We start from the raw sequence: 16,092 nt of genomic DNA, 5'->3' as shown, positions 1-16,092 counted from the left end.
TGTACTATTTAAACTAATGACCCCACCCAGTGCACTTGATGAGAGGCAGATCCAGCACTGCTCCAAAACAAACACTAAACTCGTGCTGCTATCCTGGCCGACCTCCGCACATCGTCAGAGTGGGGCATGACAATTATGTTCCTGTGATGTCTCACCTTATTGCAGCTATGGAGTCCTGGTTTCTTGTGTGATTTGTTGTGTGTGCTGTGTCCTTTTGTGTTGGTGTGGACATCAGCACTTGTGCACGGGTTCCAGTCTGTGTGTCTGTGGCAGGTAGGAGTGGAACTGGTTTCACTTACCTGCCATTTCCATATGCTGTATATGTACTCCTCTCCTTGCAGCTTGGCCAGTTTAGACTCCTGTTCATCCGTGATGTGGAGGAACAGGTCGTCTTACTCTGCTCCTAGTCCAGGGATTCCATGAGGTTCCGGAGTATGAGCCCTCCTACCATCTGGGTTGGCTCATACGGTTAGGAGTCAGGGTCAGAATTAGGGATGTATTTAGGAGGTGACCTGCTCCCTGATCCTGTCGTCCTGGCCTAGCAGCTTCCCATTATCCCTTTATCCCTTTAACATCGCACGGTGGGGGGTTTCCCCCACTCCTCACCGTTACAACCAGGTGGTTTGCTCCTGGAGATGTTATTCTGAGCACAGACGGTGCAGGCAGAGATATAATCATGCACATCCTTGGATAATGTGGGCCACCAGTAGTGGCGAGACACCAGTTCTGTGGTCTTGCGAATACCTGGGTGACCGGCCAGATTGGAGTTGTGGCCCCACGTTAGGATACGTTTCATTTTAGCAGATGGCACGAATGTTCTCCCGGGAGGAATGTGTTTTACCAGGACAGGAGCCACTATGATCAAGCGAGCAGGTTCTACAATGAATTGGGGCTCCTCCTGCTGGTCTGCAAAATCAAATGACCTAGACAGAGCATCCGCCTTGATGTTTTTCTCAGCCGGGCGAAAGTGCAACTCGAAATTAAAACGAGAGAAGAAGAGAGCCCACCTGGCTTAGCAAGGGTTCAGACGCTGGGCTGTCTGCAGATATATGAGGCTCTTGTGATCCGTGAATATTATCACCGGATGCTGGGCTCCCTCCAACAGATAAAGTCACTCTTCCAAGGCAAGTTTTATGGCTAGAAGTTCTCTGTCTCCTATACAGTAATTCCTCTTAGCCGGTCAAAAGAGTTTGGAGGAGAACCCACAGGTAAACATCTTGCCCTTGGAACCTATCTGTAGAAGAATAGCACCGGCTCCTAAGGAGGAGGCATTCACCTTTAGAAATAATTGGCGGGAGACATAGGGGTGACGCAGAACTGGTGCAGAAGCAAAGGACTTCATTAATTGGATGAAGGTGGTCTCTGCCTCTGGAGTCCAGTCCTTGGCATAAGGGATGAAAAATTTGAGATGAATTGCCGATAGAAATTAGCGAATCCAAGGAAGTGCTGTGGGCTGCCCAGTAGGGTTAGGGAGAATCATTACAGATCACGTCTGGCAGAGTTTTGGTATTTCTGTAGTGATTAATTTGGTTATAGCACCATATAGCGTTGTTAAATTGTATTGCACTTTGTTTTTCTTGTTACAAATACTGCTGCATTATGGGTGGTGCAGAGCATTGTGGGAGTAAAAAAGAGAAGTCTTCAGTCTCCAGGACACAGTACAGAGCTGTCCTATGCATATCTCCTTCTCAAAATCCACCATCATTGTAAAAGCATATTTGGTGAGAGATCTACCTTTGTTTTAGTTAGGTATAATTGTTAGTTAGTTTAGTTAGTCATAATTGTTATTCAGGGAGTTATAACTGTTAGATGTTAGACATGTAATCCTATGTTAGGCAGCCATTTTACCATGTGCTTTCACTGATGACTGTTAATGTTATAGTACATGCTATGCCGTGCTTTATACTTATACATGCTTATAGTTTTACCAAAAATCCTGTTTTGCCAATCAAACAATTCTGTTTTATCAATCAATCGCACACTTGTACAATCTCTCACTCACACGCATCGCGCAGAGAGTACAACGTGTTGACCAATAAACAAGTTAGACTACAAAGAACAGTCCTCTTATTTGAAAGACAGGAATGGTTTATAAATGTCAGACTGCACACTGTGTGAATGTGTATGAAGACAGAACAGTAAAACAGATGCTAGTCACCAGCGATAGTGAATCTGACTATACGGAGCCGCCATCAGCCATGCGGTCATGCGTAAAGTATTGCAACGGCTACATACAGTCAAAAGAAGTGAAAGTGAAGCCCCCAGCACGTGCAGCACAACCCAGACCACGATGAAGTCAGTTTCTACATAGACTGAATCGGCACAGTGACATTAAGCAGCCAGAAAAAGGCACACAGTGTCCGCTAGCCAGGCATCATCATACAGGACAAGGTCACGAGCAAGCTGCTCTAGCAAGTCCTCAATAAAAGAAAAGGCTGCTCTCACCCATGCAGAAGCTGAGGCTAAAAAAGTAAGGTCTTCCTTTGCTGCACAAGAGATGCAACTAAAGAAAGAGAGAGCATGCCTACAAGCGTCAAAGGAAATAGAGAGAGCATGCTTGCAAGCATCACTGGAAGAAGAGACAGCATGCCTGCAAGCGTCACTGTGTGAACAAGATCCAACACAGCGTGTCTCAGAATGCATCCATCAGCATCCCAAGGCAGATGACAACTTTGATCGATCCACTATATAAGCCAGCTTATACAGTGTGTCAAAGATCCTACTTTGAATCTCAGTACCTTCATCAGGACAATATGCGACAATACGATGCTGACCACATCTACTGCCCTGCAAAATGAAAGCTACAACCTTCGCTTCGACTTAAAGGGACAACCTTCGCGTCAGAATGGTATTATACAGACTTCACTAAGCCAGAAACCCTAAAAGGTATGGTGATACACCACACATGCAGCATAACAACAACACACCGCATAGTATTGGCGCTGACCAGGCAGCCATGGACTTCGCTAAGTTCTTTGCTAAACGGGAGCTGGTTACCAAAGGACTTATAAAGTTCACTGATCGCCCCTAGAACTATAGGGCATGGCGAGCCTCCTTCCAGAATGCCATAAGAGACTTAGATCTTTCCTGTAGCGAGGAGTTAGATCTCTTGGTAAAGTGGCTTGGAAGCGAGTCTGCTGAACACGCCAAAAGAATCATAGACATTAACATAAACTATCTGGGCAAAGGCCTAAAGATGGTGTGGGAAAGACTTGATGAGTGTTATGGGTCAATAGAAGCTATAGAAAATGGTTTATATAAGATAATTCATAATTTTCCCAGAATAGTGGGTAGGGGTTACCAGAAGCTCAAGGAACTCAGCGACTTGTTAATAGAGGTACAGGTTGCTTAGGCAGAAGGAGATCTGCCAGGGCTAGCATTCCTGGACACCGCCAGAGGTGTCAATCCGATTGTCCAAAAACACCATTTTAATCTACAGGAGAAGTGGATCACGCATGGTTCCCATTATAAACAGTTTCATAATGTACCATTCTTCTCTCTTGTGGTGTTTGTAGACTTTGTTACTCAACAGGTGAGGATTAGAAATTATCCCAGTTTTGACTTTACCCCTGGTGTCAAACCTCATAAACACCAGTGGCAGTCTACAAAACTAATGTTACCTCCACAGTTTCTTCTTACAGGCAGTTTAAGTCTTCTCAAGAAGAGAAGAAATTCAAAGATCTTACCAAAGAATGCCCCCTGCACAAGAAACCACATTCTCTACTAAAATGCAGAGCCTTTAGGGAGAAGTCTTTAGAGAACTGCAAAAAATTCCTCAAAGAAAACAACATCTGCTTCAGGTGCTGCACTACAATATCGCACTTTGCCAGGAACTGTAAATCAATGTGACATGCACAGAACGTGGTAGCACAGGACACAACATGGCTTTACACCCTGGACCACCCTCTCAGTATCAACCCAAGCAGAGGAGCATGACGGAAAGCAGATAGACACTGACATAGACACTGCAGTAGTCACTTCTCACTGTACAGAGATCTGTAAAGAACTTACAGGAGGGAAGTTCTGCTCAAAAATCTGCCTTGTTAGAGTTTTTCCAATCGGCCACTGAGATAAGGCAATCAAGGTATATGCAATCTTAGATGATCAAAGCAATAGGTCTTTAGCTAAATCCACCCTCTTCGACACCTTCAACATCGTAGGACTCGGTTCTCCCTACTCCTTAAGGACATATGCAGGTACCGTTGAGACGGCGGGGGGGGGGGGGGGAAGCAACTGGGCACAAGGTAGAGTCCATAGATGGTCAGTAGTGATGGACAAACATCGACTGGGATGTTTTGCGAACGTGATCAAATGTTCTCCAACCGCGCGTTCGCAGTGGGCCCATCCACTTTAATGGCAGGCGTACCTGAAAGACATTCAGGTCAAATTTGCAGCCACAAAATACTTACTAGAAGTGCACAAATAGTCCCACAACATGGACAGTGACATGCCAGAAGCAGATCAATGGCAAAAATTCCCACAAAAATATCTATTTTAATCAGGGGCCATTTTTATGCGTCTTAAAGGGAAACTCTCAAAAATGTGCCCTGCTGTAACCTAGAAATATTTTTTTTTTTTAGGCGGCCACGGAAGTATAAGCCCCAAAAATTAGGCATTCACCTGACAGAAAAGAACAAGTGATTATGTGGCTGGAGGTATGTTAGATGGTCAGTGGATAAAAATTTTACTATAGGCCAGTACAGGCCCCAAAAATTAGGCATTCACCTGACAGAAAAGATCAAGTGATTATGTGGCTGGAGGTACATTAGGCAGTCACTGAAAAACAATTTTACTGTAGGCCAGTGGAGTATAGGTCCCAAAAATTAGGCATTCACCTGACAGAAAAGGCCTTTTATGCCACTTTATATACATAAGGCAAGGACCATTCTTTGTTCTGGGTGGTGGCGGATATGTGTGGGCTGGCATGGGGAAATTCAATTAAACGTGGTCATCACAGGTGTTGAATTCCTCCGAGATCGATGCCTCATTCATTTTTAGAAATGTGAGGTAGTCCACACTGTCGAGAGCTAGGAGGGTGCTCTTATTGGTCCGATCCCCCCTGCTGCGCTGAAAGTCCTTTCGGACAGGACACTCGACGAGGGGCAAGCCAAGAGTTCCACGGCAAGTTGTGCCAGCTCTGGCCACAGGTCATGCCTATACACTCAGTATTCCAGGGGTTCCTCGCTTCACAGAGCATCCACATCGGCCGTTAACCCGATGTGGTCGGTCTAGGCGTTCCCTGAGGTTGGATCCGGAGGGCAGCTGTCTATGGGTTGGCTGCAAGAATGATCTTATATCCAAAGTGACCAACACATCTTCACACCACCCTCTTCTTGCAGGCACGGTAGGAATGGTACCCGCACCTGTTTCGCTGTGTATGGAAATTCCTCTGCCAGCGCCCACAACAGCAGAATGCAGCATCTCTCGCAGAAAGGCCTCTGGGGAAGGCATCCGCCGAACCGCCGAAACGTGCGTCGGGGTTAAGTGGCTCTCCTGAGGTGTATATCCCCATACTATGGGTATGTAGATATGTAATGCTCTTGTGAATCTTTGGGGATGTGCTTACTGGCTCTGGTGCTTAGCTATACCCACTTGGGTTATCCATAGGTGGATGTTGCCGTGTACCTGAGCCATATCTTTATGTATATGGAGTTCCAAGTTGTCACCACATTTTAATTTTTTATTGTGATATTTGAACATTGATGTGGTGACTCTTTATGCATTTGCACTTTAACTTCCTTTGGCTGTTGTATGTTCCCATATATTTATTGGAACTATTACACATCCATATGATGTGGTGTTTTATCATTTGCACTTGCACCTTAGTATCTTTAGTTTTTTTTTTTTTTTTTGCTCCCATACACTAAGTAATTGTGGTTACAGAAGTACACGCAGAATTTAGTGAGGCATTGTACTCTCTTTTTCTCAGGGCTTTTTTTCTCAGAGAAAAGGTGGTGGAACACACCCCTCCCCCTCCCCTGGCCACGCCCCTACCCACCCCTTGGACCGCCCCCTAAAACCACCCCTTTAGAGAACAGGGATGCAAGTAAAATTGCCAGTGACGGTCGTGAAAGCCAGGCTGCCAGTGCCCGCGGCAGTGGCGACTCTAGGAACAATATATAGGGGGGGCACAAAGATACCACAGTCAAAAATGGGGGGGCAAATACAAAATAAGTATATATAAATAAGATTACAAAATATGAGAGAATTGTGGTATGCAGGGATACATTTATAATAAAACAATTTACTTACAAAAGAAGCTATTCAGTCGTCTGCTGTGCCGTCCTCTGCTTGCTTCCGCGGATTCTTTCCCCTTCTTTCTGTCTCTCGTCAGTGCGCAGGCGTACTGTTATGGTGGATCTGTGGAAGACACACTGTTATGGGGGCATTTGTGGATGACACATTAGGCCTCTCATTAGCCCTCATTATGCCTCTCATCACTCCCATATCAGCCCCCATGCCTCTCATTAGCCCTCATATCAGCCCTTATGCCTCATTAGCCCACATTATAAGCAATTATGCCTCATTAGTCCACATTATGCCTCTTATTAGCCCCCATTATAAGCCATTATGCCTCATTAGCCCACATTATGCCTCTTACTAGCCCCCATATGCCTAATTAGCCCCCATTATGTCTCTAATTAGCCCCCATTATTCATCATTAGCCCCCATATGCCTCATTAGCCCCCATATGCCTCATTAGCCCCATATGCCTCTAATAGTCTAATTAGCCCCCATTGTGTCTCTAATTAGCCCCCATGATGCCTCTCATTAGCCCCCATTATGCATCATTAGCCCCCATATGCCTCATTATCCCCCATATGCCTCCAATTAGCCCCATATGCCTCCAATTAGCCCCCATAGGCCTCCAATTAGCCCCCATATGTCTCCAATTAGCCCCCATATGCCTCCAATTAGCCCCCATAGCCCCCATATGCCTCCAATTAGCCCCATATGCCTCCAATTAGCCCCCATATGCCTCCAATTAGCCCCCATAGCCCCCATATGACTCCAATTAGCCCCCATATGCCTCCAATTAGCCCCCATAGCCCCCATATGCCTCCAATTAGCCCCCATATGCCTCCAATTAGCCTCCATAGCCCCCATATGCCTCCAATTAGCCCCCATAGGCCTCCAATTAGCCCCCATAGGCCTCCAATTAGCCCCCATTATGCCCCCAGCAGCCACATTTTTTATAAAATAAAAAAACACTTACGTCTCCTGCTCCTGGATGGACGCCGCTTGCAATTTTCTTTCTCCTCAGTCGACTGTTCTCTGAACTGGCGCGCACAGCGTGAGGTTACAGAGCGCCCTCACGCTGTGCGCAGCCCTGCACAGCCGACAGCCGAGGACCAGGAAGTGGTATGTACAGAGCGTTTACCACTTCCTGGTCCTTCGGTACACTAATGAGCGCTTCCATAATGGAAGCGCTCATTAGTATTCACCTGGGAGAATCAGCGGGGGGCAGCCGGGGGGGCAAAGAACAACATAGGGGGGGGCAATTGCCCCCCCTCGCCCCCCTCTAGCGACGCCACTATCAGCGGGCCGGCTGGGCCCAGTAACTAAAGGGGGGCGGGGCGAGTCGGCGAAAATAAGTGGCGGAACGCCGTTCCGGCGCGTTCCGCCAGAAAAAAAAAGCCCTGCTTTTTCTGCCTCCGTTCTTGTACTCCATTTCTCGCCTTCATGTTTCACCTGTGCTGATATGCCTCCTCAGATGTAGCCATTTTTTATCTGTTGACTCATGTTCTCGTCTATATATGTTATTTATTCAATAAAGGATTTATTTTTGATGATATACCCGTTTATGTGTATGTCTATGTTTTGTGTAACATACTTGTAATAATCACTATCTAACCTACACTGACTATCTCCCACTAACTATCTGTATTATATATATAAGCTAACTAACTATCTAATGTAATGACACAGGAAAGCAGAGAACACAGCAATAACACTACTGTCTCTCTCAGATCTGCAAAATACTGCATACAATGGCTCCTGGAAGGTTCTTATATAGTAAGGGGTAGGCAACTTTCCTATTGGTTGCTAGGGATGTTGCTAAGCTCAGACAAAGACATTGCAGCCTTCTCATTGGCCCACAAGAAAGAAGGGAGGTTACTGTTGAATTTTTTTGAATATTCAAAACTATGAATATATATCACTATATACTAAATATTTGCGAATTCTCGAAGTGCTGATATTCACAAATAATATTCGCTATTCGAACATTCGAGCCCAACACTATTGATCAATGACATGACGCAATGCACGTTTCAAAAAGAAGAAGTAAGTTACGATGCCACTGATGGCGCCCTGGCTGCAACTGACCAGTTTGGTGATCTCATCAAATGGCCGCAGAAGTCTGCATGCATTGCGCATGAGCAGCCACTGGCGCGGTGAAAAGAAACCAAGCTCCCAGAACCTGTCCTGCTGCAGAGTTCGTACAGGTAGTCGTTAACGGCACGTTGCTTCTGGAGCAGCCTATCAAGCATATACAGGGAGTGCAGAATTATTAGGCAAGTTGTATTTTTGAGGATTAATTTTATTATTGAACAACAACCATGTTCTCAATGAACCCAAAAAACTCATTAATATCAAAGCTGAATATTTTTGGAAGTAGTTTTTAGTTTGTTTTTAGTTTTAGCTATTTTAGGGGGATATCTGTGTGTGCAGGTGACTATTACTGTGCATAATTATTAGGCAACTTAACAAAAAACAAATATATACCCATTTCAATTATTTATTTTTACCAGTGAAACCAATATAACATCTCAACATTCACAAATATACATTTCTGACATTCAAAAACAAAACAAAAACAAATCAGTGACCAATATAGCCACCTTTCTTTGCAAGGACACTCAAAAGCCTGCCATCCATGGATTCTGTCAGTGTTTTGATCTGTTCACCATCAACATTGCGTGCAGCAGCAACCACAGCCTCCCAGACACTGTTCAGAGAGGTGTACTGTTTTCCCTCCTTGTAAATCTCACATTTGATGATGGACCACAGGTTCTCAATGGGGTTCAGATCAGGTGAACAAGAAGGCCATGTCATTAGATTTTCTTCTTTTATACCCTTTCTTGCCAGCCACGCTGTGGAGTACTTGGACGCGTGTGATGGAGCATTGTCCTGCATGAAAATCATGTTTTTCTTGAAGGATGCAGACTTCTTCCTGTACCACTGCTTGAAGAAGGTGTCTTCCAGAAACTGGCAGTAGGAATGGGAGTTGAGCTTGACTCCATCCTCAACCCGAAAAGGCCCCACAAGCTCATCTTTGATGATACCAGCCCAAACCAGTACTCCACCTCCACCTTGCTGGCGTCTGAGTTGGACTGGAGCTCTCTGCCCTTTACCAATCCAGCCACGGGCCCATCCATCTGGCCCATCAAGACTCACTCTCATTTCATCAGTCCATAAAACCTTAGAAAAATCAGTCTTGAGATATTTCTTGGCCCAGTCTTGACCTTTCAGCTTGTGTGTCTTGTTCAGTGGTGGTCGTCTTTCAGCCTTTCTTACCTTGGCCATGTCTCTGAGTATTGCACACCTTGTGCTTTTGGGCACTCCAGTGATGTTGCAGCTCTGAAATATGGCCAAACTGGTGGCAAGTGGCATCTTGGCAGCTGCACGCTTGACTTTTCTCAGTTCATGGGCAGTTATTTTGCACCTTGGTTTTTCCACACGCTTCTTGCGACCCTGTTGACTATTTTGAATGAAACGCTTGATTGTTCGATGATCACGCTTCAGAAGCTTTGCAATTTTAAGAGTGCTGCATCTCTCTGCAAGATATCTCACTATTTTTGACTTTTCTGAGCCTGTCAAGTCCTTCTTTTGACCCATATTGCCAAAGGAAAGGAAGTTGCCTAATAATTATGCACACCTGATATAGGGTGTTGATGTCATTAGACCACACCCCTTCTCATTACAGAGATGCACATCACCTAATATGCTTAATTAGTAGTAGGCTTTCGAGCCTATACAGCTTGGAGTAAGACAACATGCATAAAGAGGATGATGTGGTCAAAATACTCATTTGCCTAATAATTCTGCACGTAGTGTACAAGGTGGAGTTCCAGCAGGTCGGGCTGTCACAAATCAGATGTCTGATGGGCAAGCGGTGTCGCCGATGAACGTCAGCAAGGCGAGCCATGGCCGTGTAAGATCTTATAAAATGGCCATAGATTTACCTGGAATGCCGCAAGACAGGGTATTTGGCAATAAATCACTGCACGACTAAGTTCAGGACGTGTGCCATGCAGATTGGCACTGTTGTCGCACACCACTTTACCAACTGTCAAATTGAGCGGGTTAGCCACTGGTCGGCCTGTGACCACAGAGCTGAAAGGAGTGCAGGACCGGTGTGGCTCTTGGCTTCCAGGCACAACAGCCACGTTCTTTTCTGCGCCTACAATGATGATCACGGTTAGCGGCGAATCAGGGTTCCACGCCGGAGAGGGAGCGTGAGAAAGGGATACCACATACAAGGGAGGTCAATGGATGAAATTAAATGTGATCGAGCAGAAATGTGGGACAAGTTATTAAAACTGAAGAATCGAAGGAAAGAAGGGGGCGCGCGGCAATTACCCACTCCCCACTCGGGGAGGTAGTGACGATAAAAAAACAATACAGGACTCTTAAGATGCCCTGTTATTGGAATGATTACTAAAAAATTATAGGGAATGTCACTGGGGTATTTTGGATTTGGAAACGTTAGACAGGAGAGGCCCTGCTGCCGCTTTGTTGACTCTAGATAACTTTTGCCTGATCGCACGTCCCTGTGATGTCCACCATCCATTTGGATATCTTCTCTATTAACTTTCGATGTTCTTTTCTGAGCCTACCATGTTGATCAGGGTTATCGGCAAATCAGATTTCCACGCCGGAGAGGGAGCATGAGAAAGAGATAGCACATCCAAAGGCGGTCAATGGATAAAATGAAATGTTGATTGAGCGGAAAAGTGGGACAAATTATTGAAGCCGAAGCTTACAAGTAAAGAAGGTGGTGTATGTCAATTAAAGAAGAATTTTAGAAATTTAATTCCCTGTCACCTATGCAGAGCAGTGGTTTGTATACGCCAAAATTGGTAAAATGTCACCTTACAATGTAACAGATGATTTTTTGCAATTTAGAGAATGTAACAGACCAATTAGTGAAATGTTTTTACCTCTCTACTAGGTATAGCAGGGGTATATCACAGCCAAAAATTGTTGAATTTCACCCGAGAATGTAACAGACAAATTAGTGAAATTTGTTTACCTGTCTACTAGGTATAGCAGGGGTATATCACAGCCAAAAATTGGTGAATTTCACCTACAAATGTAACAGACAAATTAGTGAAATATTTTTACCTGTCTACTAGGTATAGCAGCGGTATATCACAGCCAAAAATTTGTGAATTTTACCCGAGAATGTAACAGACAAATTTGTGAAATGTTTTTACCTCTCTACTAGGTATAGCAAGGGTATATCACAGCCAAAAATTGTTGAATTTCATCCGATAATGTAACAGACAAATTAGTGAAATTTGTTTACCTGTCTACTAGGTATAGGAGTGGTATATTACAGCCAAAAACTGTTGAATTTCACCCGAGAATGTAACAGACAAATTATTGAAATGTTTTTATTTGTCTACTAGGTACAGCAGGGGTATATCACAGCCAAAAATTTTTGAATTTCATCCGATAATGTAACAGACAAATTAGTGAAATTTGTTTACCAGTCTACTAGGTATAGGAGTGGTATATTACAGCCAAAAACTGTTGAATTTCACCCGAGAATGTAACAGACAAATTATTGAAATGTTTTTATTTGTCTACTAGGCATAGCAGGGGTATATCACAACCAAAAATTGGTGAATTTCACCCAAAAATGTAACAGACAAATTAGTGAAATGTTTTTACCTGTCTACTAGGTATAGCAGGTGTATATCACAGCCAAAAATTGGGGAATTTCACCTGAGAATGTAACAGACAAATTTGTAAAATTTGTTTACCTATCTACTAGGTATAGCAGGGGTATATCACAGCCAAAAATTGGTGAATTTCACCCGAGAATGTAACAGCCACATTAGTGAATTTTTTTTACCTGTCTACTAGGTATAGCAGTGGTATATTACAGCCCAAAACTGTTGAATTGCACCCGAGAATGTAACAGATAAATTATTGAAATGTTTTTGTCTACTAGGTAGAGCAGGGATATATCACACCCAAAAATTGGAGAATTTCACCCGAGAATGTAACAGACAAATTAGTAAAATTTTTTTACCTATCTACTAGGTATAGCAGGGGTATATTACAGCCAAAAATTTGTGAATTTCCCCCGAAAATGTAACAGACAAATTAGTGAAATGTTTTTACCTCTCTACTAGGTATAGCAGGGGTATATCACAGCCAAAAATTTTTGAATTTCACCCGAGAATGTCACAAACATATTAGTGAAATGTTTTTACCTGTCTGCTAGGTATAGCAGGGGTATATTACAGCCAAAAATTGATGAATCTCACCCGAGAATGTAACAGACCAATTAGTGAAATGTTTTTACCTCTCTACTAGGTATAGCAGGGGTATATCACAGCCAAAAATGGTTGAATTTCACCCGAGAATATAACAGACAAATTAGTGAAATTTGTTTACCTGTCTACTAGGTATAGCAGGGGTATATTACAGCCAAAAAGTTGTCAATTTCACCCGAAAATCTAACAGACAAATTAGTGAAATGTTTTTACCTCTCTACTGGGTATAGCAGGGGTATATCACAGCCAAAAAATTTTGAATTTCACCCGAGAATGTAGCAGACATATTAGTGAAATTTTTTTACCTGTCTACTAGGTATAGCAGGGGTATATTACAGCCAAAAACTGTTGAATTTCACCCGAGAATGTAACAGATAAATTATTGAAATTTTTTTGTCTACTAGGTAGAGCAGGGGTATATCACACCCAAAAATTGTTGAATTTCACCCGAGAATGTAACAGACATATTAGTGACATTTTTTTACCTGTCTACTAGGTATAGCAGTGGTATATTACAGCCAAAAACTGTTGAATTTCACCCGAGAATGTAACAGATAAATTATTGAAATATTTTTGTCTACTAGGTAGAGCAGGGGTATATCACAGCCAAAAATTGGTGAATTTCACCCGAAAATGTAACAGACAAATTAGTGAAATGTTTTTGCCTGTCTACTAGGTATAGCAGGGGTATATCACAGCCAAAAATTTGTGAATTTCACCCACAAATGTAACAGACCAATTAGTGAATTGTTTTTACCTCTCTATTAGGTATAGCAGGGGTATATCACAGCCAAAAATTGTTGAATTTCACCCGAGAATGTAACAGCCGAATTAGTGAAATTTGTTTACCTGTCTACTAGGTATAGCAGGGGTATATCACAGCCAAAAATTGGTGAATTTCACCTGAAAAGTTAATAGACAAATTATTGAAATGTTTTTTTTTTTTGTCTACTAGGTAGAGCAGGGGTATATCACACCCAAAAATTGGTGAATTTCACCCGAGAATGTAACAGATAAATTAGTGAAATGACATAAATTAAAATACATACAAATTAAAAAAATAATCTTGATTTATGAGGTGGAGGTCCATATGGAGTAGGAGTTTGAGGAGGCGGTGGACGTAGCGGTGTAGGTGGAAGCGGCGGTGGAGGAGGACGAGGTAGCCAACACTGATTTTTGGTTTAAATTGTTATTTTTAATTTTTATTAGGGTACAATCCAAAAGAGTGGGAAATATCCAAAATACAACAATGAGCAGTATAACAATGGCTGGGTACGGCCGGTATACATGTCTATTCTGCACGAGGTACAGACAAGTTCTGTGCGATCCATGCCTGGTTCATTTTGATGAACGTGAGCTTGTCCACATTGGCTGTGGACAGGCAGCTACGCTTGTCTGTGATAACGCCCCCTGGTGTGCTAAACACAAGTTCAGACAATACACTGGCCAGCACCTCCAAGGCGTAAAGGGCAAGCTCAGGCCATGTGCCCAATTTGCTGACCTAAAAGTTGAAGGGGGCAGACCCGTCATTCAGTACCTCTAGGTTTGTGCACACATACCGCTCCTCCATGTTGCTGAAATGCTGCCTCCTGCTAAGATGTTCCATATCAGCTGGTGGTGCTGGTTGTTGTGGCGTGTTGACAAAGCTTTTCCACATTTCGGCCATGCTAACCCTGCCTTCTGAGGTGCGGGTGGTGCCCCAGCTGCGTTGGCGACCTATTCCTTCTCCTCTGCCTTCGCCTTGTGCTTCCACTGTGCCCCCGCTGTCAGGTGGGAATTCAACCAGCAGCGCGTCTACCAGCATTAGTTTGTACTCGCGCATCTTATGATCATGCTCCAGTGACGGAATTAAGGACGGTACGTTGCCCTTGTAACGGGGATCCAGCAGCGTGGCCACCCAGTAATCAGCACAAGTTAGAATGTGGGCAGCTCGGCGGTCGTTGCGGAGACACTGCAGCATGTAATCGCTCATGTGTGCCAGGCTGCCCAGAGGCAACGACAAGCTGTCCTCTGTGGGAGGTGTATCATCTGTGTCCTCTGTATCCCCCCAGCCACGCACCAGTGATGGCCATGAGCTCATGAGCTGCTGTGAATACGATTCCTCCTCCTCCATCTCCTCCTCCTCATCCTCCACCTCCTCATCCTCCAGAACTGTGCCCTGGTTTGACAATTGTGTACCTAGCGTTTGTGGGTGCAGGAACCCACCCTCGGAGCCACTTGTGAATGACTGGCCTCATAACCCTATGAAATTATCCCTCTTCCTCCTCCTCCTCCTGTGCCACATCCTCTTCCATCATCGCCAGAAGCGTTTTTTCAAGGAGGCATAGAAGTGGGATAGTAACGCTGAGAATGGCGTTATCGGCACTGGCCGTATTGGTGGAGTACTCAAAACAAGGAAGACAGGTCTCGCATGGAGGCCCAGTCATTGGTGGTGAAGTGGTGCTGTTCCGCAGTGCAACTCACCCGTGCGTGCTGCAGCTGAAACTCCACTATCGCCTGCTGCTTTGGCCAGCATGTGCAAGGTGGTGTTCCACCTTGTGGGCACGTCGCATATGAGTCAGTGAGCGGGAATGCCGAAGTTACACTGCAGCTCTGACAGGCGAGCAGCAGCAGGGTGAAAACGCTGAAAGCGCGCACAGATGGCCCTCACTTTATGCAGCAGCTCTGACATATCGGGGTAATTTTTAAGGAACCTCTGCACCCCCAAATTCAGCACATGTGCCAGGAAAGGGATGTGCATCAAACCGGCTAGTCCCAGAGCTGCTATGAGATTTTGCCCATTATCGCACACCACCAGGCTCACTGGCACCAACCACTCATCTGTCTGTTGTTCAAGGCCTGTCCACAGCTCCTGAGCGGTGTGGGGTTTGTCCCCCAAACAGATACGTTTTTAAACTGCCTGTTGTTGTTTACCCCTCGCTGTGCTGAAGTTGGAGGTGAAGGTGTTACGCTGAACGGATGAGGAGGCGGTAGAGGATGAGGAAGCAGAGTAGGAGGATGAAGCAACAGGAGGTAAACTGAAGCGCCCTGCAATCCTCGGTGGTGGAAGGACATGCGCCAAACTGCTATCCACCCCAGGCCCAGCCGCCACTGCATTTACCCAGTGTGCTGTTAGGGAGATATAACGTCCCTGACCGTGCTTATTGGTCCACGTATCCGTAGTTAGGTGGACCTTTTCCACAGATGGCGTTGCACAGTGCACACCTGATTTTGTCCCCCACTTGGTTGTGCAGGGAAGGGATGGCTCGCCTGGAAAAGTAGTGGCTTGGGCACTACGTACTGTGGGACACCCACTGTCATAAGGCTTTTAAAGCTCTCCATCTCCACCAGACGGAATGACAGCATTTCAAAGGCCAGTAATTTTGAAATGCTGGCATTCAGGGCCAGGGATCACGGGTGGGTAGGGGGGTACTTCCTCTTCCGCTCCAGTGTTTGGGAGATGGAGGGCTGAACGCTTCCGTGGGATATTGTGGAGATGCTTGGTGACCCAGGTGGTGGTGTTGCTGGCAGATCCTCTGTTTGCGGGATGGCAGGTGCCACTGTCACTCCAGAAGTGGATGAAGAGGCTGAGACTGCAGCA

Source organism: Bufo bufo, chromosome 3, assembly GCF_905171765.1.
Source record: "Bufo bufo chromosome 3, aBufBuf1.1, whole genome shotgun sequence".
Lineage (NCBI taxonomy): Eukaryota > Metazoa > Chordata > Amphibia > Anura > Bufonidae > Bufo > Bufo bufo.
The sequence above is the reverse complement of the archived record's forward strand: the minus strand, read 5'-3'. Positions refer to the sequence as shown.